This window comes from Panthera pardus, unplaced genomic scaffold (genome assembly GCF_024362965.1).
Source record: "Panthera pardus isolate Hobbes unplaced genomic scaffold, ASM2436296v1 HiC_scaffold_19, whole genome shotgun sequence".
NCBI lineage: Eukaryota > Metazoa > Chordata > Mammalia > Carnivora > Felidae > Panthera > Panthera pardus.
Window position 1 is genome coordinate 20,054,848 of NW_026526754.1, and position 26,722 is coordinate 20,081,569.

The following is a 26,722-nucleotide window of genomic DNA, read 5'->3' on the forward strand; positions in this document are numbered from 1 at the left end:
GATGTACTTGCACATTCAGAGACTTCTCTTTGTGCATTAGTTTCTCTTGGACAAAGTGTGATAGAACAGGACTGCTGTGGACATTGGTTGGAGTGACAGCGAGTGATCATTTAACTTTTCAAAGACTCAGTTTCCTCATTTGGGGAATAGGGTAGCAGCAAGCCCACCTACAGGATGATTTCGTATCTTTGAAGGTGGTAGATACGGAATCACTTGCAGAAAATATGGCAGAAATTCAAATGTGCCCTCAACCCCCTTTCTTCTCCATTTCATTTGTGATTTAGTTATAGCTATATAACTTAACCTATACATCTATTTAATTATATCTCATGTTTCTTATCCAAATTTTTTCTAAATACTTTGTTTTTTTTACTAGCTATAGAGAAATTTCTTTAAAAAGTTTTTCTGCCTTGTCCACTAGCCTTTTTATCAGTTTTGTCCTGAGGACCATGGAGGAGGCTTACTGGGATGGACAGCTCTGTGCAGGTTCTGTGCTGGGTCTGAGCTGCTCTGCATATACATTCTCCTGTTGTTTGGTGGTGTCCCCATTCCCTTAAGCTCTAGGTTTTCCACACACAGCGCAGTGGGCCATAGTAATCGTAGCAGTTGATTGATTTTAAACCATGGGCCTCCCATTGCTCAGAAAATGTCCAGTAAACACTGGTTGACTGACTTTCCAGTTAGAGGAATTCATGTGTCAGGAAGGCAACAGGATAAGGGCCTGCTGTTTTTTAGAAGACCACCCACTGGGGCCAGATAAGACCTCTACATCTGTGGACGCTTCACTTGTTTGTCTGGTGTCGTATCCCTTTGGCCTGACCCATTTCCCTCTTCTCTGTAGGTCTGTGGTCCCACTGGATACCAATCACCATAGCTGTGGTCATTGTTATCTCTTCTGATGCCCCAAAAGCCTCCTTAAGAGTTGGCTGATTCAGTTAGAGAAATCCAAGTATCAAGAAAGGAAGCACAAATTAGTTTGTTTTTGTCTTATCTGTCTAGAGAAAGCGTCTCTGCTCTTTCAAATGTCTGATAAATGGACTTGATTATCCTTCAAGCAAACACGTGGTTGAACGGTGGGGGTTGTGGGTTGTTGGAGAGTCTGCTGACAGCAAATCCTTCTCTTTGCGGTTCTCTTCTCAGTCTTGATGACAGCAAGTTTTCCAAGACACAAAACCTCTAAGTTTATGTTTGAGAAACACGGTGAAGGTTTCTCCTCTCTGCTCCCCTTGAAGAGGTGGCCTGTGTGGAAGTTCAAGTGTTTGAGGAGAGGTGGTAATGACTGGGATTGGGGATCAGCAGAGCTGTCCTGTGGCATCAGTTTGTTACTAACAGGGTTGTTCATTTGTCAACTTGATTTTTCTATTCACTTCTTCCTCATTCAGCTGATAGATATTAAACTCACAGCATAGTGGGCTCTGGGAGAGTTCTCTGGGGCCATACTTCTTGGGTTTGTATCCTGGCTTTTCATTTAGCAGCTATGAGGCCTCTGAAAAGTTATTTAATCTCCCTGTGCCTCGGTTTCCTCATTTATAAAATGGGGTTAATAAAAGGATCTGTCTCATAGGGATTTTTTCTGAGGGTTAAGTGAATTAATATTTCCGTATGTTAACTGAGTCATTTCTGGCACCTGTGGGTGCGGTTTAAGTATTTGCTGTTGTGTTAATACTGTAAATTGGGCACATGGCTAGGTAGCAACATAGGGCAGGGCCCTTCCCTCACAGAGTGTGCCTCCCTTTTGGAGATGAGCTGTCCCAGTGCAATATTTACAAGAAGTGCAAGGAAACAGACATGCAGGGTGCACTGAGAGTGAATTCAGTTGCTCTGGCCCACTTGGCACATGTCCTGGAAGTTGTCACTGGGAGGTGACATTTGTGCTGGGCTTTAGGAAGCTAGGGGACAGCCTCAAGAGGGTGGAAGTAAGCCAGTGTGGCTGGAGTGCAGACAGAGTGGGGTGGGAAGGCCCAGAGCTGAGAAGGCAGGTAGATCATCAGATAGAAATTCTTCCTTAGGAATTCTCAACTTTCAGTGAATTTCAGAATTGTGTGGAGAAGCTGCTTAAAAATGCAGAACCTCTGAAGGTTCTGATTCAGATGATCTGGGGTGGAGGTCTTCATTTTAACAAGAATCTTGGGGTGGTTGACATAGCAGATTCATAGCCACAGTGAGACCATGTTAAAGATATGTGTTCCTATCTTAATATGTATTGAATTGGGGAATCACTGAAGAAGTTCTTTAAAAAAATTTATTTTTAGTGTTTATTTATTTTTGAGGAAAGAGAGACTGAACATGAGTGGGGAAGGGGCAGAGAGAGAGGGAGACACAAGAATCTGAAGCAGGCTCCAGGCTCTGAGCTGTCAGTACAGAGCCTGATGCAGGGCTCTGACTCATGGGCTGTGAGATCATGACCTGAGCTGAGGTCGGACGCTTAACAGACTGAGCCCCCCAGGTCCACCAAGAAGTTCTTTGATATAATTGTGGCATAATTTCCATCTGGGTTACCTCCACATTTTGAGATTCTGTAGGTTTTAGCAATAGCTAAATAATAGTTATATAACCATCAGCCTGTCACAGTCAAGATACAGAATATTTACATCAGCCCCAAAGTACCCTTGTGCCCTTTTTATAGTCAAGCCCTTCTTCCTCTCCCAGTCCCTGGCAGCCACTCATCAGTTTTTTTCCATAGACTTTGCCCTGAGTGTCATATGAATGGAATCATACAGCTTGTAGCCTTTTGTGTCTGGCCTCTTTCACTTAGCATGATGCTTTTGCCATCAATCCATGTTATTGCATGTGTCATAGTGTATTTCTTTTTATTTATGAATATGAAATTGTGTGTATCACAGTTTGTTTATCCATTCAACAGTTGATGGACATTTAATTACTTGTAGTTTTTAGAAATTGTGAATACATCTGATATAAACATTCTTATACAGGTATTTGTGTAGACATGTTTTTATATTTCTTGCACAAATATCTAATAGTGGAATTGTTGTATCATATAGGAAGCACATGTTTAATTTTTAAGAAATTTCCAAGCTGTCTTCCAAAGTGGCTTTGCATTCCCACTAGTGATGAGTGAGAAATGCTATTAGTTTATATCTTTATCAGCACATGGTATTATCAGTTAAAAACATCTTTTGTAGTGGCATGCCTGGGTAGTCGGTTGAGCGTTGGATTTTGGCTCAGGTCATGATCTCACAGTTCATGGGTTTAGACCCATGTACTGACAGCTCAGAGCCTGCAGCCTGCTTCAGATTCTGTGTCTACCTCTCTCTCTGCCCCTCCCCTGTTCACGTTCTGTTTCTGTCTCTCAAAAATAAACTTCAAAAAAAAATTAAAAAAAACAACACATCTTTTGTAGTATTTATTGTGATTTGAATTTTGAGTTTCCCAGTTGCTAATGACATTGAGCATCTTTTCATGTGTTTATTTATCACGCATTCATAGTTCTTTGGTGAAGTGTTTGTTAATGCATTTCGACCGTTTCAAAAAGACTGTATTGTTTTATTCTTACTGAATTTTGAGAGTTCTTTAAGTATTCTAGCTACAAGTCCTTTATCAGTGGTATAGTTTGCAAATATTTCCTCTCAGTCTATGACTTATCTCTTCATTTTATTAATAACATCTTTCAGAGAGCAGAAGTTTTAAACTTTATAAAGTCCAATTTATCATTTTTTTTCTTTTATGGTTCATGGTTTTTTGTTCTATCTAAGAAATCTTTGCCTAACCCAAGGTTGTAGAAATTTTCTTTTATGAGTTTTATGGTTTTAGGTTCTAAATTTAGGTCAATGATCCGTTTACATTTACACCTATGATCTAACTTGAGGTGTGGTATGGGTCGTGATTCTTACCAGTGTATCTTTATTAAAGAAATCAGTTGACCACATATATTTGGGTCTATTTTGGGAATGATGTTCTATTTCATTAACCCATATGCCCATATTTTCACCAATGCCATAATGTCAGGGTTGGACAACTATGGCCTATTGGCCAAATCTATGCTTCTACCTGTTTTTGTAAATAAAGTTTTATTAGAACACAGTCACAATCATGTATTTATATATCCTCTATGACTGCTTTTCCTCTATTGTAGTTGTGACAGAAACTATATGGCCTGCAAAGCCTAAAATATTTCTATGTGGCCTTTTACAGAAAATCTCTGTTAATCTCTGCTATAATGTCTTACTTACTCTAAGTGTATAGTAATTCTGAAAATCAGGTAGTGTGAGTTATCCAACTTTGTTCTTTTTCCAAATTATTTTGGTTTTTCTACGTTCTTGCTTTTTTCTTTCATATAACTTTTAGAACTAACTTGCCAATTTTTAACAAAAACATGGTGGGAATTTGATTAAGATTGCATTGAATCTTTAGATCAATTTGGAGAGAAATAAAAATATCAAATCTTCTGTACTACACGTAGTATATCTTTCCATTTATTATTATTATTTTTTATTTCTCTCATTAATGTTTTGTAGTGTTCAAGATACAAGTCTAATGCTTATTATGTTAGCTTTCTCCCTAAGTATTTCATATTTATGGTTGTTATTGAAAATGGTACATTAAAAAATTCAATTTCCCAATTGTTCATTGCTGGTGTATAGAAATACAATTGAGTTTTACACATTGATCTTGTTTCCTGTGACCTTGCTAAACTCACAAATACATGCTACTGGCATTTTGTGTAGATTCTTTGTGATTTTCTACTTCATCATGACATGTATAAATAATTACAGTTTCCTTTTTTTCCAATATGTATGCTTTTTATTTTTTATTTTTCCATATTTTACTGTCTAGGACATCAAATATAATATTGAATGGAGTGGTAAGAGTGGACATCTTTGCCTTGTTCCTAATTTAGGGGGAAACTAAAGTGTTTTAAACAGGATCTGATATCATCTGATTGCAGTTTTATATAGCAGCAGCCAGGCTCATGTGATCGGTTCTTACCTTTTCAAAGGGATGATACTGTGCATTTATATAGCCTGTATCAGTTAGCTTTCCTCATAATAATGCTGTATAACAAATAACCACGATAGCTCAGTGGCATACACATCAATAGACATTTAGTTTTTGCTCCGTATCTGTGGGTTAGTTGGAGCTTAGCTGCTCTAGGCTGAGCTAGGCCCCAGGCTGTGTGCTGGGTTAAGTTTATGCTACATGATTCTCATCCTCCTTGGACTGTGTCTGCCAAGGGCAGGGTTTTCTCTTGTGTAGTGCAAGAGAGGAAGAGGGAAAGCCCTGCTGTGAAGTATGTTTCAAACCTCTGCTGATATTATGTCTTTTAACATCCCATTAGCCAAAGCAAGTCATATGACCAAGCCTTAGGTCAAGTGGAGAGATGCATTCTTTTCCCACTATGAGACTATGGTATAGAGGTGGATGAATAATGTGATTCCAGGGTAGCAAATAACTGGGGTCAGTAATTCCATCATCACATCTCTTAAATGAGGGAACAGTCAAACTGCATGTGGTAGACAACCTATGAGTACTTCAAGGGCTGGGAGACTGCCTTATGTCTCTTTGTATCCATTTGAATAGCATAAAATGCCTGCATCATCATAAGCACTTAATGCATTTTTGTTGAATGAACGACTAGAATTTGTTAGTGGTTCACAAGCTAGCTTATTTTCTATTGCTGGTCAAGAGATTCTTGGTCCAACATTAACTTTACTTCTCATCTGTGTTTATACATCATTCTCAATGGGCTCCAGAAAACTACTTTTCTTTTTTTTTATGTTTATTTATTTTGAGAGAGAGAGTGTGTGTGCAGGAGAGGGCCAGAGGGAGAGAGAGAAAGAGGGGTGGGAGAGAGAGAGAGAGAGAGAGAGAGAGAGAGAGAGAGAGAGAGAGAGAGAGAGACCTAAGCAGGTTCTGTGCTGTCTGCACAGAGCCTGATGTGGGGCTCAATCCCACAAACCATGAGATCATGACCTGAGCTGAAAGAAAGAGTTGGACAGTTAACCAGCTGAACCACTCAGGTGCCTCCAGAAAACTACTTTTCAGTGACAGTAGAAATGATAGGAAAAAATAACACTTTTGTGTCTGAGAAAAGGCTGTTCTCATTGGAAAATGCCTGGAAAGAGCCCGGAGAAAATAAGGACACCTGGGTTTGTATTCTGGTTCCATTCGTTAGCTGTGTAATGGGAATCACTTTATGTAATTTTATCTGTAAAATGTAAAAATTCTTCATGAATACTTTGCTCTGCCCACCTAACAGGACTTTGTGATGGTGTCTATGAAATATATGGATGCATCTATATGATACATGTGAAATGACAGCATATATGAAATCATAAAGAGCTGTAACTAGGAAAGGCTGCAAACTCTAGGGAATTGCTATTCTGATGCTAACTGGTGACAGGGTTGATGGGGAGACATTCTCAGCTCTGAGAACAGCAACGCTCTGAGGTTCTGATGGTTTAAGGGAGGAGCCTCAGAGCTTTCAATCCTCTTTTTATAAAATCACAGCCTTTCATTTCACCACCCCTTACTTAACACGCGCCTTGGTTTTCCTTTCTCCTCAGGGAAACTTCCACCTCCCTTTCTATCCTCACGTCACCTTTCCTCGGTCCCCTTCTCGCCCTCTGTGCTTTACCCACATGAGCTTCTTTCCTCAAATATGCCACATGCTCGGTCTCATCTCTCAGGCTGGGCATATGCTGCTGCTTCTGCCTGAAATATGCTCCCCCACCCCCAAGCATTGCTCAATCCCACTCACCTTTCAGATCTCAGCTCTGCCAGCAAATGTTCCCTGTTCCCTGCGTCTAAGTCAGTCACCCTTTTATGAGTGCCTACACATCCTGTGTAAACGTATTCTGTTTAATACCACCCTTGTGCAGTACTGCTAAGTGCTGTTTGTCTCTGAAATACGTTCTAAAGCCATTTATATAAATTATAAAATACTTCGATATGAAAAACCCATTACATTACTGCATGTGTGTGTGTGTCTGTGTTTCTTCTTCATCATGTCCTGCAACTTTCTTTTTAAAGTTTATTTATTTTGAGAGAGAGAGAGAGAGAGAGAGAGAGAGAATGAATGTGCATGCACACACATGTTGGGGAGGGGCAGAGAAAGAGGGAGACAGAGAATTACAAGCAGGCTCTCCACTCAGCACAGAGCTCAGTGTAAGGCTCAGTCGCGCAACCATGATATCATGACCAAAGCATGATATCAGGAGCCGGATGCTCAACCACCTGAGCCACCCAGGTGCCCCTATTGTGTCCTGCGTCTTAATGTCTTTCTTTCAGCCCCTGAGAGCTGGGGCTGGGCAGACTCGTCTATATACCCTTGACCAGTGAATATCAGTGTACTCTTTTGGAGTGTTCTCCTCCGTTGAGCACCTGCAGTATGGTCCTGAAGTGAGTGTGTTTGGCAACATATGCTATTTCCTCTGCAAGAGACTTTCTTCCTGCCATGTATACTTTGAGTCCTGGAAAACAGTTCTGACTCCAGTGACTGAGGCCAAGTATGACAGTGATGATGCTGCACTTGGTCCAGATAACCCAAGGAAGAGTATTTCATTGGAGGCATTGACAATACCTGGAGTTCATGATAAGGTAAACAGAGGGCAGAGACCCAGAAGATGCTGTGGGAAGGCAGGAAGGCCTCTGACATTATGGTATCATGGTAAAAACTTGGGAGGATTGTCTAACGATAGCTTGAGAGCAGCCATTGGAAGAACTTATGGGTGGGTGGCAAGTCATAATGTAGAAAATTTGAAGACCACTTGCCATGTACAATGACAGGCCACACATCCAAATAGACTTCGGTATAAGGACTCAAGATGGTGCCAATGTAGGGGCCACTTCCATTTCAGGAATATATTCCTCCATGCTAAATGGATACCAGTGTGCATCTATAATGGCACCAAGTGCATTGTAAAGAATCGGTTCTTTGTTTACTCTTCTCACTCCCTCTTACCACTGGATTATAAGCTCTGTGTGGGCAAACCTCTTGTCTGTTTTATTTACCACTGCAGTGAATACTGTGGTCTACCATCTATTCCCCCCTTCAGGAATTAAGCATCCGTTTCCTGGCTGCTGATGTGTTTGTTGCCTTCTGATGGCTCACGGCAGAGCTCTCCCCTCGGCATGGCCCTGCTATAGAGAACTGCTTTGTTCCAGATTATGCCCCTTCTCTGCGCCCAGCCGATGTTCAATGAGTTTTAGACTGTGGTGGTGGTGGTGGGGGAGAGGTATACGAAGGCCTGCTTGCCTTGCCTCAATCTAAGACAACTCTGAAGGACCTGCCAGTCCTACAGCTCCCATGTGATTGACTAAGGTCATTCTGGAACTGCATCATGGTGCAAATTCTGTGTCTAATCTAGCTCCTTCTACTCCCTCATAGGGGTTGTTCCTAATAAGCTTCCTGAAAGCAATTCTTTGTCTCAGAATCTATTTCCCAGGAAATCCCCCAGTGCTTGACTCCTTTCCAGCCTTGCACGGACAGTAGATAGATCCTCCGTTTCATACATGATAAAGTGGAGGTTTGGTGCACTTCAGTGACTTTCCAAAGACCAGCCAGGTGCTACATGCTGAATTGGGAAAACACTTATTGCAAAGAGTTGATGGCTTAAATGAGAATGTATATAAGTAACCATGAAGGATAGGTTCTTATTAAATGCTGGTGTTCTTTTTCTAAAGGGTTAGGGCTAGCCCTGCAGAGCTGGAGGAAAAAGGAAGGCAGTGTACAGAGAATCATGGTTTGTACTACCCTATGATGAGACACACTAGGGGACCGGTTTCTACCCTTGCCCCAACTCGAAGATGCAGCCTCTTTATCCCTACTTACCTGGTCTATCTCCTTTTCAATAGCCTAACTTCATAGAAAGGACCCTTCTTTGCAATCATAGTTGGTATAAGGAGACATTAGCCTATAAATTAACTACTCCATAAAGACTCCTATTTCCATGTACTAGGATACTTTTTGCTGTTGTTGTTAGAAAACATTTTGACCACACACTGAGCTGATTATCACTGTAATTGTACTATAATCCCATCTGAGGAAACTATCTAGAAAATTAACTGATGACTGTTCACCTACCCACAGGGAAGAGACTCACATTAGTCAAAGCAGAACAAAGGAACAGTAGCCTCATTCACAAAGAGGGATTCTCCTTCTACCACACAGCTTTTTCTGTGGGTATATAGTGTGAATGTAGGGTCTAGAGGCATCCACCTAATATACACAAGGAATGTTTGCAAATTGATAACAAATGGCTAGTCATTTTCTCCAGAGATTTTTGGTGTAGGTGGTTTATGAGTTATTTCTCTTTTGGCATTTTGGATATAAGGGCAAAAAAAAAAAAAAAAGATATTAGGATGATAAGGAATTAAAGGCAACACATTATTATTCACTTAATGTTAACTTATAAATTCAAGGGATCTGAGTTTGGGGACCATTGTGTTGTGTCATCCTGGAAAATCTTTTGAATTCATCAGATTAAGCTAGGCTATGCTGTAGTAAAAAACATACCGCTCAAATTGGGTCGGTCATACGAGGCTATGATGTGGTAACAAGCCCCTCAAATATCCATAGGTTTATAGTCACTTACAGGAAGTACTGTGCTTATCTAAGTTCTCTTCATACTAGTTCTCTTTCAATTTATGATTCAGGGGTCCAAGTGGTTCTGTCCTAGGGCTCTTTTTTCTTGACATGTGGATGCTCGCATCACTGCACCAGGGGAAAAGGAAGCTGCGAGAACCTCCATCCATTCTTTTAAGCTTTGACCCTGAAGGGATACATGTTTTTTTCTGCTCACAACCCATTGGCCAGAACTAATTTCATGGCCTTGCCTGCTGAAAGGAGGCTGGGAAATGTCGGGCCATAACTAGGTCTCAGTTTTTGTATCTTCAAACTAATTAATCTATTAAATAATGAATGCTTTAAAGAAATAGTACATGCCTTTTAGGTTTAGTCATTGTCCTAAACTCTGGCTGGTGTGGTGGGCAAGATGCACATAATCTCTGCCTTCACAGAACCTCTGTTTTGAGGGGAGGTCAGATGTGCAAGCACTGACAATATAGTGCAGTGATGCTCCAGCAGGGGAAACTGAGGGTACAGTAGTAGTTTACTGCTCCAAGTACCATATCTGGATTAAGGATAGTGTCTTCTGGAGGAAGTGTCATCTTAGCTGAAATCTGAAGGACAACTGAATGTTAACCAGCAAGTGGAATCTTCAAAGCAGAACAATTGCCTTTGTGAAGGCCTGAAAAATGGGAGAATATCTTCCCAGGGTGTTAGGAAGTTTCCATGATATAATATATGTTTAAAGTATTTTGCAAACCTTTAAGTATTATATGTGCTTGGAAGGGTTACTTACTAATTAGCGCTTTGAGCAGAAATGTCAGTATAATGGCTACCACTGGACAGAATCAGCCTTGTGGATGTGGAAGAAATGGCAGTCATGGGTTGAACCCAGGCATTCAGACTCATGAGCCCAAGTTCTTAAGTACAAAGCAACATTACCCGTTTAGAAAGCAAGTTCAAATGCGAGTATAAAACACATTATTGTAGGGATAACCATTAACTTGATCCAACTTCTACTTTTATAGAAGAGTAGATGATATACAGCTTCTGATAATTCATTTTTAGTAGCAGATTGCTATGTTTTGATTATTTATGAATCAGGCTGAAAGCAATGAGGAGGGGAACTGCAGTGAAATCTAGAAGACTAGACTGGACCACCTGTCTGTTTGTCCATAGCCAAGCCAGGGACAGGGGAGTATTTTCTTTAGGCCTAGTGCATCATGTCTCCCATGTCCAGAAATCATCCGTATTTCTATCAGATCCTGTCATGCATCTGCCAGTTCATAGGTGAAACAAACATCCCTGCTGCCCTCCTGCCCCAACCCATTTGAGGATCTCAGGGAAGTAGCAGCCAAGGGGTGAAGAAGGTAGGAAGTAGGAAGGAATGGATGAAGAAAAGTCTTTTGTACCAAGGATAAATTGGTTCTCTTTGAAAAACCCTGGCCCGTCAATTTTCTGCTCCTCCCAACTCATTTTGCCTCCATTGTTATGCGGGGACTAAAATATTCATTTCATGAAGAAATTGTCAAACTTTAGTGCTTTGAGATAATTGATGCATTTCATCAGCTCACCAAATTGAGAGAACGACTCAACAGAGGTCTGCCATCAGGCAGTCTCAGCCGAGAATTCTTTCATCAGAGTCACGCGAAGATCTTCCTTGGAGATGCGGGTAAATGGCCCAGTAATCGGGAGACATTGGAGAAAGCACACTCCCAGAACAAGACAGGGAACAAAGGGCTTTCTTGGCCAGGAAACGCTCTCACAGGGGACTTGTTGGTCCCAGACTCTGCCTCTGATTGGAAATGTAATCACTTGGCTGTGTTTAGCTGTGTCCAGTAAGGGGCCATTGGCGGCAATGCTCCACTAACTAGAAATCTCTTCTGCAATCAAATTAAACACGGCCACAGCTTCCTTGTGATTCATGCCGGTTATTCCAGAGACATTTTATTGCAGAAATGCTTTTTAAACATTAATTATGCTGCACATAATATGACCCAGATAAAATATGGGCGTATTATGACTTGTCTGTGGCTTCAGGGTGTGCTGTTTAATCCCTGGCAAGGGCTTTTAGGAAGAAGATGGGTCAGACCTTTTGTTTTGGATTTTCATTCCTGGGGCATTCTAGGTCTGCTCTCCAAATGTGGCTGCAAAAAGATTTGGGTTTTTATTGCTCACCCTGAATTAGCCTTGTCCTTTTCCCACACTCCCAAGTCTCTAGGAGGGACCACCAAGAGCCCTCAAATTTCCTGGGAAGACCCGGAGATTGACTTGGGAACCTATGCTATAACAACCCTCTGCCTATGCCCGGCACAGCCATCCTGTCTCCTGAAATGTTGACACTGGTGCTCTCTGATTGGCTGCTGCCTGTGCTTCACCGTTTGTTAAATATTGTCAATACCACACCTGGAGGTATGCATCATCCTCATTTCTCACGTACAGAAACTGAAGCTCTGAAAACATATGTTACTTGGCCAATATCTCACTGTTATAAGCAGCAGAGCTGGATTTCTTTTTGTCCATTTCTTTTTGTCTCTGTGATGTTTCCCCAGTGTTTTTTCAAACTTCTATCTAAAGCACTGGATGGGGCGCCTGGGTGGTCAGTCGGTTAAGCGTCCGACTTTGGCTCAGGTCATGATCTCACGGTTTGTGAGTTTGAGCCCCACGTCGGGCTCTGTGCTGACAGCTCGGAGCCTGGAGCCTGCTTCAGATTCTGTGTCTCCTTCTCTCTCTGCCCCTCCCCAACTTGTGCTCTGTCTCTCAAAAAAATAAAAAATAATAAATAAATAAATAAATGTAAAATAAATTTCCATAAAAAATGGAAATCTTTCTTTAAAAGCAATCTTTTTTCTTTTTTTAAGTTTTTATTTAAGTTCCAGTTAGTTAACATACAGTGTAGTATCATTTTCAGTTGTATAATCTTACGTGAAAGTTTGGAGATGAAATGAATGTAGATGGAGCTGCCCAGGATGAAGTGGGGGGTGGGGGTGCAGAGCCTTGCAGGCAGTGCCCCTTCCCATCATTTGCTCTGGTTTTTCCCAGGTGCTTGTCTGGAACCTCTGAGTGTAAAGATGACTGTCCTCTCTCGTGGAGGGCCGGGAGACAAATGAGTCTGTCTCCTGCTGGTTGTTTGTTTGTGGAGCCCATCCTTGGTCCCAGCACTCCCTTATGTTCAGAGGAAATAGCTGTGGCCCAAATTGATAACACTCCCTGCTCCTTGGAGCTTGCCTTTTCCCTGAGCAAATGGAGACAAAAACAAAGTGAGTGAAAACAGTGTACTCTACATTAGATGGCATAAGCACTGTGGACTTAAAGCCAAACAGGACTGGGAGATGAGGCCTATGGGAGTGTCAGTGGAACAGTTTTCAACAAGATGGCCACATTGGAAAGATGACATTTGAGTGAAGGGGGTAGGCTATCTGGGAAGGGCAGTACCCAGCTGTGGGACGAGCAAGGGGGGTGGCCAGTGAGGTGAGGTGTTGAGGAAGGAGCCCAGAGGCCTGAATCCCAGTGGGATGGGGAGCAGAGTGGGAGGGCAGGCAAGTGAGGTAACAGGGCAGGTGTGAAAGACCGCGTGGGCCATTGAGGGTCCCAAGTGAGGTAAGGAGCCATTGGAGAGTTTGGACTTGGAAGGAGGCCCAATGTGGCTCACATCTCACAGGGTGTTTCCCTTATCTGTGTGGAGGACAGGCTGAAGTTGGTATAGAATGAGTCCTGGCAAAAGTCAGACTTCCCTTGAGGGTGTCTTGGGGGCATGTAGCCCCTTATGTCAGACCCCTTTCGACATCCCTGCTATCTTTGGAGCCTACCTCAGTTTTTTTTTTTTAATATGAAATTTATTGTCAAATTGGTTTCCATACAACACCCAGTGCTCATCCCAACATGTGCCCTCCTCAATGCCCATCACCCACTTTCCCCTCCCTCCCACCCCCCATCAACCCTCAGTTTATTCTCAGTTTTTAAGAGTCTCTTATGGTTTGCCTCCTTCCCTCTCTATACCTTTTTTTTTCCCCTTCCCCTCTCCTGTGGTCTTCTGTTAAGTTTCTTAGGATCCACATAAGAGTGAAAACATGGTGTCTGTCTGTCTCTGTATGACTTATTTCACTTAGCATAACACTCTCCAGTTTCATCCACGTTGCTACAAAAGGCCATATTTCATTCTTTCTCATTGCCACGTAGTACTCCATTGTGTATATAAACCACAATTTCTTTATCCATTCATCAGTTGATGGACATTTAGGCTCTTTCCATAATTTGAACCTACCTCAGTTTGAAATTGAATGTGAGGTTGAAGGGAAAAATGAAAGTGCGTGTGTGTGTGTGTGTATGTGCACGCACACTCATGAATGAATGTGTGAGAGTATGAGTGTGTGAGTGTGTATGTGTGTGTGAGTGTGAAGTGGGTGTTTAGGGAAACGGGGGAGTGCAAACTTGCTGCCCAGGACAGGATCACATATGTGGCAGCCCACTCTGGCCAAGTGCTGTAAACGGGTGGTGGAGGTCAGTGGAGGGACTGCACGACACAGGGAATCGTGAGCCAGCTCAGCCTGAGCTCTGTTTTCTGGTGGTTGTCCCAGCCTCCTTCTCCATCTGACTGCATCTGCTTCCAGGTCAACTCTCTGATTCCCCCGAGTGAGGGGTGTGGGTCATTCTCTCATGGTTTACCTTTGCTGTATCTCATGGTGAGCTTCCTGTTTTGAACCATCTTGAACTGTAATGCGGTGTTCCTGTCACATCTATGATATGGTGGACTTCTAGAGGGGCTCAGCCACGCCTTGTCCATTTTGGAACTCAGGTGCTCAGCCAGTGCCTGAGACTTGGCAGGAGCTCTCAGTATTAATAAGACTAATGGGGGTCTTTCTTCTTTTTATGAATATTCCCATCAGAAGTGTGTCTTCCATGGCCCAAAGCTTTATTGTTCCCACCAAATAGATTTTTCTTTAAAGCTTTCTTAATGATCAATCACTAACCAGTTGGTCTTATCAATTTGCCTGGTCAGTCTGAGTTGATTGTAAATTTAGATGGTGGAAAGAGACTGCTTTGTGGGCCAGTAATTGGGCTTTCTTAATAGCGACATTGGATCTGAGCTGAGTGGTAGTGAAACAGAAGATGGTCATTGCCTAGGCCTGGTCTGGGCCTTAGATGATAGTGTCTGATAGATGGGGAGACTGTCTAATGCTCAGGACCAAATAAATGCTACGGGAGAGCTGGATAAATGTCCCTAAAGAGGAAGTGCAAAAAAAGGCGTTTATTTATCATAGATTTAGGAGAGGAAACATAATGACCTTGGGGAGGCAGGGTGATGAAATGGTCTGGTGGCAGGTACAGCTTTGGTCATCTCAGGCAGTAACTCTGGCAAATTCTCACTGGCCCTTCCCGAGTGGCATCTGGGACTCCTGTGGGATCATTTGGGCTGTGGGTTTCTGCAGTGTCTGTGCATTGCCTCGGGAGCCATTTGGAAGAAGGATGCTCTGTGTACATGACACAGCACAGAGGATGGTCCCCATGTGACTCACAATGGAATCTGAAGCACTGGAGGAATTGGATTAGCAAGATTCAAGGCTGGAGAGAAATTGGGTCACATGCTTTCCTAGGAAGTCGGAAATCAAGCTGTCTGGCTCAGGCACAGTGGATGTGTGGATGGGCCACATAGGGAGGTGATTGTCATGTCTGTAGGTCAGCGGCTATCCCAAGGTAGGTAGCAGTGATGTTGGAAGGGAGTGGGTTGTAGTCAAGAGATTCATGTTCAAATTCTGCCACTGCCACCTACTTGGTACCTGTTATGGGAACATGCATATTTTGAAGATCCCCAATATCTCAGAACATGACTGTATTTGGAGATAGGGCCTTTAAAGATGTAATTAAGGTAAAATGGGGTCATATGGGGGGCTCTCATCCAATCTGACTGGTGTCCTAATGAGAAGAGGAGACTGGGACCCAGACATGCATGGAGGGAAGATTATGTGAAGACGTAGGGAGAAGAAGGCCATCTGTAATCCAAGGAGAGAAGCCTGGAAGAGATCCTTCCGCCACAGCCCTCAGAAAGAACCAACTCCACCAACATCTTGATCTTGAACTTCTAGGCTCCAGAACTGTGAGAAAGTAAGTTTCTGTTGTTGATGCCCTGTGGTACTTCGTTATGGTAGCCATAGCAAACAAATAAATTACTTAAATGAGCATGGATAAGTTGTTTCACTTCTCTGGGCTTCAGTTTTTCCATCTGTAAAATGAGTCACTCATCTGAGAGCACCTGATGAGATAACGTATCAAATATTCTCTGTAGATGGGAAGTGTTGAAGAAATTATTGGCTATGATTGACAGTTTTCCTCAAGATTGCATCATTTACTCATCACTCATTCTGTAAATATTGGGTGCCTATAATGTGCCAGACACTGTTCTCATGGCTGACGTTACAGGTGCAGAAAATAAAGACAAAAATATCTCTGACTTCCTGGAACTTTGCATTACAGGGGTTACTGGTGGGAGGTGGGAGAGTAAGAAACAATGGACAACACAGGTACAACACATGGTAAACAAGAAAAGGGTGAATGCGATGTAGAAAATAAAATCAGAGAAAGGGACACGGAGGGCTGGTATTGGAGTGGTCAAGAGTTTTAAAATAGTGTGGTTGTACGAGCCTTCCTGACAAAGGGAAATTAGGGCAAAGACAGGAAGTAAAAATGAGCAAGCCAGGTGGACATCTGGGAGAAGAGTGTTCTGCAAACAGAGACTAGCACGTGTCAAGTCCCTGGGGCCCAGAGAAAGTTTCAGGTACTTGTAACCCATAAAGCCCTGATTTAGATTGTCTGGAGGGTGTTGAGCATTTTGGCAGGTGTGTGATAAACACCTTTCTTTATAGTATGTGTTAACCCATATGGTCATTATCAAGGATGGTACTGAAGCCTGATATAGAGGATTGGTTTAGAGAGACTACCTTATTGTTTGTTGGGGGAGGGGATTCAGAGGAGTGGAACAAGCTGAGACAGTCCGTAGCAGTTAGTAGGCTTCCTCTTTGAGGCATGCAACTCCTACAATCGGGTGGTAAATAGCATCTCTCAGGGCCCGAGAAGCAAAAGAGCAGATGGTCCAGGTGACCTGGGGAGCTTATAACAGAGATGGGATTTGAATGTTAAAAGAAAGAGGTGAGGGGCGCCTGGGTGGCTCAGTTGGTTAAGCCTCCCAACTCTCTCCATTTTGGTTCAGGTCATGATCTCATGGTTCCTGCGATTGAGCCCCATGTTGGGCTTCATGCTGACAGCGCGGAACCTGCTTGGGATTCTCTCTCTTTCCTCTCTCTGCTCCTCCTTGCCTCTATCAAAATAAATACATAAAAATTTTTAAAAAAATAAAAGAAAGAGGAGAGTCTGTATAATTTCATAAGCTCAGTGAGAATCCTCTTATAATTGAGTCCTCTGGAGGAAATCACAGCCTTCTGTACAAACTATAAATCATAGAGAACTATGAAGTAAAAGAAAATAAAAGTCACCCCCAGGTACTGGCCCAGGTTGGTGTTTTAATAAACGTTAGACAGTGGAAAGAGTGACTGTTGAGTGAGAATTGCAACATTGAAAGAAAGAATGAACTGCTACCATGCTGGTATGTTTCTACTATTTTTCCCTATCTGTTATCTTTTTTAAAAACTTTTTATCTGTATTTAATACCCTGATTTTTTTAATCTCAAAAATAAAACAAGCACTTCTTTTTGTTATTATAAACTTTCCATAAATACTGTAACATTATGTTTCATAATCTATTGATGTATTCATCCAGTATTAGCCTGCTACTCATGTTTCTCATGTTATAAATAAGACTGTGTAGAACATCTTTGTACATGAATTTTTCTTTTTCTTTTTTATTTCCTCTTCCAACATTCTTAGGATTATTTTCCTGGAATCAATTTTTGTTTTTTGAGTATGTAAAATCTTAGCATGGTCCTGAAAGTCAGAACTATACAGAAAGTATAGTTCCATCTACTCATCTCTCTACCTGTTTCTTTTCTCTTCTTTTTTTAAACATTTATTTATTATTGAGAGACAGAGAGACTTTCCATCTTTATCCAAGATGCTACTAAACACGTTGAGCACAACAGGTTCAAGGGTATGATTTACTCCAGTTTGAAAGTTCTTTATGTTTGAAAATTCCAATTCTGTGAATTATAATACTGTCTTCCTTCATGTTAATTTAAAATTTTGTCTAATTATCTTGCTTAAAGGGAGTTGCCCGAGAATAGCCTTTGATGCCTAAGTGTGCAGCCTATGTTTTCCTAGTAGTGAGAATTTCTAAGCTTGATGTAGTTAAAGATAGATGTAAAAAAGCATTTAGCACTGGTATCAGATTTATTTAGTTTTAATTGTTTTATGTGAGTTGAATTGGTATGACTAGATTTGTGATGTTCTTTGCAAAATTCATTCCTTTTTTAGCAGGGCACATTTCACAAGATAATCTTGAAATGGCTAGACATCCTTATCTTTTTTAATGGTTTTTAACTCCTATTAGCTATAATGGGATTTCCACAAATAAATTGCTGCATTTTGTTGAAAGATAGATACTAGCACCCAGCTGACCGTCCCCCAAGCACGGGGGGTTTTGATCCTACTCACACACATGCCATTTTTCTTTCCTCAATGCAGTACAATTTTAAAAACTCCGTTAAAGAGCAGGAACATATTTACTAGACAACGATGTGATTCTGGTTTTTGAAGGCTGACAATGTGCTTCCATCAGTGCATTTGGCTGCCTGGGAAAAACAATTCTTTAAAAGCTCCCAATAAATGACATAAATAAACCAGTGAGGAGCCAGGGGCCTGCTCAGACTCTGCTGAATTATATGTCCCTGTGACAAACTGTTGTTTGAGGACAATGACAAACATTTCAGACCATCTATGGAAGTCACTGGGGGGACTTTTGTTTCTCTCTAATAGCCCCTGAAGGCTTTCTGGCTAATAGTGTGTATAATGAGTCCAGTTTTCTAGCCCCTGAGAGGAGAGGCTGGGTTGCTTTCGTATGCGCAGGGAAGGCCTCTGAAATTTCAGCAGTGGCAAAATTTGGTCTTTTGTAAGGGAGGCACACAACCTCCTCAGCTGGGGAAGCTGAGGAGAGAGGGAGAAAAGGTGAGGGTCATAGGACAAGATGCCAATATAGGGCTTCACATCTGGGGCCCAAGTCAGGATCAGTTCTCAGGTTTTCTCAGAGCATCACAGCCGGAGAATGGAGGGCCAGTCCAGTGCCAAGATACTGACTCAGGTTTGGAAGAGGCTTGGCAGATGCTGATGGCTAGGGGACACTCTAGTCACCTTCCCTTCCTTGTCCTCCCCACCCCCCATCCCAGGCTCTCTCTATGGGAGTCTCTACGTCACTGAGGTGAGATTCCAGATCTCCATTTTAATAAACCTCAAACCCCTCAGGTGATTCTGTGGCACACTCAAGCTGGACAGCCCCTGGTTGGGTTCGGGCCTGCCCAGGGCTGGGAAGGTGGCATCTATTCCCATGTCTGCATGGATCGCTGAGCTAGGAATTGGGAGGCCAGAATCGTAGTGCTGGATTCCAATATTTGTTTGTGGAACTTCAACATGCCACTGTTCCAAGTCTTGATCCATTTATTTGTGAAGTCAGGGTATGGACCTGTGGCTCACAACCCTGGTTGCACGTTGGAATCACCAAGGAAGCTCTGAGAAAATGGAAAAGCCTGGGTCCCCTCCAAGCTCTGTGAATTGGAACATCTACCTGCAGGTGGAAGCTGGGCATCTATAGATTTATTCCAGCCTGAGGCTCAGAGAAGTAAAGGCATTTGGCCAAATTCTTCCTAAGTAATTATTTATACAGTTGGGCTTGAATTGAGGCTTTCCTGTGCCCTGGAAGAGCACATCATCATCATCAACAATAAAAGATGAATCATCAGTGCAGGTCAAGTTGGCAGCCTCAGATCTGGGCTTCCAGTAGAGAGACGTAACAGAGGGTTGGAACACTATCCTGTTGGTTTGGTTACATAGGATTGGGATCTCAGCATTGGGGCCACAGGGCATGAAGAAATTTGTGGATGGGTGGAAGAGGAACTAAGGGAATTTAACCCAATTCTAGGACACGCACTGAGGTACTAGCAACAACTCAAATCACAGTGTCCTGGAAAGTATGGAGAATTCAGTCTTCAAGGTTGGTGACCATCCTCGTGGTGTCTAAGTAGGGGTCTCACAGTGAACCAGCAGGAGGCTTGAAGATGAATCAGGATAATCCCTGTGTCATGATCTTTCTAGTTTTTCCAGCTAGGGTGAAGGCCAAGGTCTAGGCCGAGAAAGAGGAGGGCCTCAACCAAGGAAACTGGGATTCAGGAAGAGGCTGCCAACTCCAGGAGAGCTCTAGAACAGTACTTCTTTTTTTTTTTTTTTAAACGTTTATTTATTTTTGAAACAGAGAGAGACACAGCATGAGCAGGGGAGGGGCAGAGAGAGAGGGAGACACAGAATTGGAAGCAGGCTCCAGGCTCTGAGCCATCAGCCCAGAGCCCGACGCGGGGCTCGAACTCACGGACCGCGAGATCGTGACCTGAGCCGAAGTCGGACGCCTAACCGACTGAGCCACCCAGGCGCCCCTAGAACAGTACTTCTTAAAGAGTGAGCCTCAGATCAGCAGCGTCAGAATCACCTGGTGAATCATTATACATGCAAGTTCTACTGAATCAGAAGCTCTGAGGGGTGGATCCTGCAACGTGTGATGCAAAGAGCCCTCCAGATGATTCTGATGTACACTGAAGGCTGAGGCCCACTGGTGTAGAGTTTTTGTAAGGAGCAAAGGCAAAGCAAATGTCTTGGGGGAACATATGGTACAATGGGCCTGTCATAACTAATCGCTGACTTAGAGACACAGGAGGAAACTTGCATCCCCTTGTTGGATATGGGCCTCTATTGCTATGATGAGGGTTATCAGGGCCCCCAGCTGACCAGAGCTGGGCACATCAGGGACTACTAGAGGCAGGGGAGGAGATGCCAATGTCCATGGATACACCTGGAGATACTCAGGTGGTACCTCCTCCCTCAGCGCTAGGGCTGAATTCTGCTCACCACACCGTCTGCTTCCCTTGCTGAGTGCTGCTGGGTCCAAGTGAGAATAAAGTCAAATATTTTTGAAAAGTTCTGTGTCCAGCCATATTCAGATGATACTTAGGCCACACAGATAACATCTTCTTCACGGTCAATAAAAGTGATGCACAGCAGACTGTGGAGTTATTCAATACAGTTTTCAAAGATCTCTTTTATTGCCTGTGTATAAAAGCATGCAGAGACTCCTTTTTTTTTCTGAGAGGGCAGCAATGATACACTGATTTGGTAGAAATAAATGATGGACATGTTGTCTCAGGCACAGTGGGTCCTCCATTCATGTGGATTATTTTGCTGCATAAAAAAAACCCATAAGTGAACAGGCTTAAAACAGGCACAACCTCATGTCTGTGAATACCACATGGAAGAAACCTTCACTGCTTTTTTCTAATATGATTGTGATGGCTACTTTTATGTGTCAACTTGACTGAGCTAAGGGATGCCCAGAAAGCTGGTAAAACATTATTTCTGGGTGTATCTGTGAGGGTGTTTCTGGAAGAGGTTAGCATTTGAATCAGTAGACTAAGTAATAAAGATTGCCCTCACAAATGTGGAAGGGCATCATCCAGTTAGTTGAGGGTTTGAGTAGAACAAAAAGATGGAGAAAAGCTGAATTAACTCTCTCTCCTGAAGCTGAGACATTTATCTTCTTCTGCCTTAGGACACTGGCACTCCCGACTCTTGGACATTTGAACTCAGACTGGGACTTATACCATGGCCCTCCAATGATCAGGCCTTTGGACTCAGGCTTAACTACACTGTGGATTTTCCTGGTTCTCCAGCTTGCAGATGGCAGATTGTGGGACCTCACAGCCTCCATGACCATGTGAGCCAGTTCGTATTATTAATCTCTTTTATGTACATCTATGTATATCGTATTGGTTCTATTTCTCTGGAGAACCCCGATACAATGATAATGGATATACTTGAAGTAGTAATGTTTGAGCAGTAGTTATTGGCATTGAAAGCCCCCATTATAGAGACATGGTCCAAACTGACCACTTGAGAAGGAAATAAGTAATTCTTAAGCTGTCTGTGGTTATTGGATATATTCAAGGGGGCTGCCTCCAATTGAAACCACACCCTTGTCTTCGCCTCCAGAAGGTGGAGATATGCGTTTTGGCTTAAGCCAGGATGTTACTAAAATTTTTGTTTAGTTTGAGTGTAAGCAGACATATTTCTAGATCTTTGTGGCTTGATGGAACATTACTTTCTTTAACTCATCTTGACATGGTGTTCAGAGTTTGACTTTATTGTATATTTTTGGTGGGAACTAGACATGTGAGAACAGTCTCTACTGTGCAACTGAATTTCCTGCACCCGGGAAATTCTAATGTAGATATAACCACTTCCCTGCAGTGAGGAGACTGCAGAACCACAGCCTCTGGAGATGCCTGGAATTATTTTTTAACTTTCTGTTATGAAAATGTTCAAGTTCAGACAGAAAATGACAGAATGGTGCAATGAAGCCCTATGTAATCATCACCCACCTTCAACAGTCTTCAACAGAAGTGTGTTTTCTGTACCCCCATCCACTTCTCTCCAGTTCTCTCACCATGACTGATTTATTTTGAAGCAAATCTCAACTATCATGTCATTTCATCCACATATATGTCAGTGTGTATTTCTAAAAGACAAGAATTCTTTAAAAAAGCATAATCACAATACCATTATCACATGTAAAAAAAAATGACAGTATCTACTTATTAACATCAAATATCCAGTGTTTACTTCCCTGATTGCATCATAAGTGGTATTTTTATTGTTGGTTTGCATGAATAAGGATACAATACTTAGCATCCTTCGTCTTCTGTTTGGTCTCAGAAATCCTAAATAAATTCTGAGGGACCGAGGCTGTTGTGTCATCCCTCCGTAGCCCAGTGATTGGCCCAGCAAGCACATCATCTGCCAAATTCTGGCAGCATAAGCCAGAGGGGCAGGTGGTAGAAAAATCACATGAACGTAGGTTGCCAGGATCCCAGCTTGGGTCTAAGCTGTGTTCACTGTAAAATCTGGACATGATTTCAGCACTGGTGGGGAAAGGCCACTATGGAGTCTACCTGATGAGAAGCTAAGGATTCACTTGGGCAAAGGCTGAGATGAAGAATGAAAGAGTTGCTCCAAAGAATAGGTCCCAGGGTGGGGCTGACTATCCTTGGCTGTCATCCAATGCCAGTAGATCCTACTTGCCTCCTGGAAGCATGCAGTGTGTGTGACCCAGTTTACATTCTGGAAGAATGCAGGGTGATGGCTCTGGGTTTGAAGGCTGGTGATAATAGGTACCTACTAGTCAGGTCCTTTCCTTACCCAAGGTCAGGGGCTCACTAAGATCTCCATGGGACTTTGAGAATTCAAGTTGCTGGCACTGCGAAAGCAAGGCAAAGTAGCTGATGAATTTGATTAAAGCCCATGGTCTATGAGTGGAGTATCAGATTATTTTGGGATACAATTATTGGCATCCCTGTCTCCTCTAAAGGAAGGTAGGGGAGAACTCACCTATTTATCCTTCTGTTCATTTATCCATCTAGTTATCCATCCATCCCCTTTCTGTTCTCTCTACTTTGTGGTTCTCCTCAATAAGCAGACAAGTTCTTTCCGTGTGGCTAGGGACAATGTCTGTTGATAGCCCTAGATTATTCATACTAACACAAAGGGAATTTCTCTCTTACATCATCTGTATGTCAATTCCAGTGAGGAAATGCCACTGGCCTTTTTGGAATCACATGCCCTCAGTTACTGTGTTCAGTAAAACAGGATACTCCAGTAGGTAAGCTCATATCAGGCACCCACCGTGTGGCCAGAGGAGAAGGGAAAAAGAGGGGAATATCTAGGGCAGGAAAAACCAACTCACTAATAAACTACAATATCTATCACACTCTGTATCACACGTTCCCTCACTCCTCCACTGACATGAGTTGAACTCCCAAGTTAAAGCCTCCAAGATTGATGAAAAGGAAGTACGGATAGATACTGTTCCCACTTGCAAATTTTGAACTTTATAGTTTAGCTTATTCAGTTTTATTTAGTGACTACCTCATTTCCCACCATATTGATTTATTTATTGAGTCTCTCTCTAATACAAAGGAAGAAGCAGGTAGAGAAAGTACTGTAGTCAACTGACGGAAAAATGGTTTTCTTCATGGAATCAGCGAATACCAGCCTGTTTCTTCCTCCTTAGTTGCACAAACCATCCCCACGTCGGGGTAAGTATTACCTTGCATCCCTCTCCTCTGTACCTGTCCCCATTTCTCCATGTAGGATTTGTAACAGTGTCATCAGGACAGAGAGAAGTGAGGAGGTGGGCTGGTGGGATGGCGTGTGTGTGAAGGAGTAGAGAGAAGTCAGAAGAGGAGAAAGCAGACTTCTGGTTCTCCTGTGTGTGTGAGCATGCGTGCACGCACCCACGCACACACAAACACACCTGCACGCACAGGCACATTCATGTGGATTAGCTGATCAATGCTTTATTTAAAAAAAAACAAACTCTGAAGTTGAGGGTAGTTTTGTGATGACTGATAGAGGACTCTGAACACCATCCCTTGTTCCAGGAAACTCACAAGGGGGGTAATTTGGCACTTGGTCAACAATTCCTGAGAGATTTTAAAAACAAAATAAGAGTGTTTGCAACTTTCTTTACGAGTCTTTCTAAATCTGAAGAAACAAACCCAATTGTTAACTAATAGCCAATAATATATTGGTTTACAGTGGATGCAATAATAATCTGTATATTTGGTGTATTTATGTTCATTCTATAAGTATTATTTGTCTGTTTTTAGTTATCCAGAGGAGTTTATGATTGATCTTTTCTTTTAAAGATATTTGTTAATTTCTGATGCTCATCATTGGTCAGGAACCCTTATCCCTTTACAAAAGTGAGTCCAAGGGAAAAAGAGTACTTTTATGCAATGATCTACTTAAAAACAACATTCAAGAGCATTCTGTAGCAAACAATTGGGAACTGCTGGTACTCTTTAGATTCTAATATAAACATGGTCAAAAAGTCTGGGCATGAGTTAGAAACAACTGAATATTAAAAATGCAAATGGAACAGCTGAACTCAAGGGAAATGCTTCATAAGCAGACAAAAGTACCATCAAAAATGCTGTAGTGGTGTTATGAAATTTTAACTCATGATCAAAAAATTTTCTTGCAAGTCCCAATACTTCTTTCCAATATATCTTTCAAATTATAGTGGGACCCGGTGGATAACTTTTTAAATATCCCTCAAATTGCAAGTAGATGAACATTTGGCCCAAATACTTTAAAATTCTTACTCTGGCTAAGCTTGGGGACTCAGTAGGAAGAGTTACATCAGCACAGACCAGCCCTGCCTCTTATATCTTACATCTTCTAGCAACCAGAATGTGTTTCAGGCACGCATTTTGGAGTTATGTTTAACAATCCCGAGACATCATCTCTATTCAGCCTCACAGCCTCCGGTGGAGACGAAGAGAATATTAAATAATCGAGAGGGCCTGCCATGAAATCTTGCAGCTCTTGAGTGAAGCTCGGCATCAGGGTGACTGCTTTTTAAAAAAATATTATGTTTGCATTTTGTTTCAGAAATAATATGCTTTAAGCTCTTAAAATGAGCATTTTTGGGTGCTCAAGGTCAGGCACAACCTTGAGTGTTAATGGAGTGTTAAAAGAAACCGGTTTAAGGTAAATTCCATTGGTCTTATACTGAAAAAATTTATTTAGGTGCAGCTGAGCTTGCAAGCTCAGGTAAATCATCCACACTTGACAGCGGTGTGGAAAGAAAGCGGAAACAAGTAGAAAGCCAGTGTTTTGAGGTTCACAAAGGGCTTGAGGTATGGTGTGACTAGAGGTCTGTTGGATGTCTTAGCTTTCTATGGCTGTGTAACAAATGACCACAAGTTTAGCAGCTTAAACAATTCCCGTTTATTAGCCCACAGTTCTGTAGGTTAGATGTCCGGTACGTCATGCCTAACTTCTCTGCTCAGGGCCTCACTTAGCAGAAGTCAGGGTGATCGCTGGACTGAGTTCTCACCTGAAGGCTCTAGGGATGAATCCACTTCCAGTCACATCACTGTTGTTGGCAGAATTCAGTTCCTTGTGGTTGCAGGGTTGAGGTTCCCATTTTGTTGCTCACTGTCATCTTGGGCCCACATTCCTAGACCCATGGGCCCCTCCATCTTCAAGTCAGCAATGGCACGTCAAATTCTTCTTGTGCTTTATTTTATTTTATTTTATTTTATTTTATTTTTTTAATGTTTATTTATTTTTGAGAGGGAAAGACAGAGCACAATTGGGGGAGGGGCAGAGAAAAAGAAGGAGACACAGAATTCGAAGCAGGGTCCAGGCTCTGAGCTGTCAGCCTCACGTGGGCCTTAAACCCATGAACCGCAAGATGATGACATGAGCCAAAGTTGGACACTTAACCACCTGAGCCACCCAGGCACCCCTCTTCTTGTGCTTTGAAATGTTGATCTCCTCTGTTGTTGACCTTTAGACCCAGATTTATTATTTAAAAAAAATTTTTTTAATGTTTATTTATTTTTGAGACAGAGCATGAACAGGGGGAGGGTCAGAGAGAGAGGGAGACACAGAATCCGAAACAGGCTCCGGGCTCCGAGCTGTCAGCACAGAGCCCGATGCGGGGCTCGAACCCACGGACCGCGAGATCATGACCTGGGCCGAAGTCGGACGCTCAACCGACTGAGCCACCCAGGCGCCCCTAGACCCAGATTTAAAGGGCTCCTGTGATTAGGTCAGGCCCACTCAGGTAATCTCCCTGTCTTAAAGTTAATTGGTTTGGGATATAATTATATCTGTAAAATCTCTTTATAACATAAATAATTATGGCAGTGATATCATATTCACAGTCCTAGGTTATACAGGGTATGCATACCAGGGGATAGGACCTTGAGGGGCATCTCAGACTCTTTCTACCACCGTGGTGTTTGTTGAGACCCACACCCTGCAACCAGAGGCACTGCCTCTTAGAAGACTGAACTTCTGATGAGTCTGTTGGAAGGAGGGGGACAAAGGAATAATGATTCAGGCGGGGGTGGGGGTTACCTAGAAACCACATGTGCCTTTTATCGGGTCTGCTTCCTAATGTAGCAGGTTCCTTATTATGTC

General features: G+C 42.5%; 1 long non-coding RNA gene across 1 annotated transcript in view; it reads left to right on the forward strand.

Annotated features, from left to right (window-relative positions):
- LOC109245633 (uncharacterized) overlaps nucleotides 1-23,854 on the forward strand; it is a 54,318-nt gene extending 30,464 nt beyond the window's left edge. Inside the window, exons 2-3 of the long non-coding RNA XR_002070996.2 lie at nucleotides 21,279-21,443; nucleotides 23,702-23,854. This is a non-coding gene — a long non-coding RNA (uncharacterized LOC109245633). The remainder of the gene's footprint in view (nucleotides 1-21,278; nucleotides 21,444-23,701) is intronic.
- The last annotated feature ends 2,868 nt before the right edge of the window (nucleotides 23,855-26,722 follow it).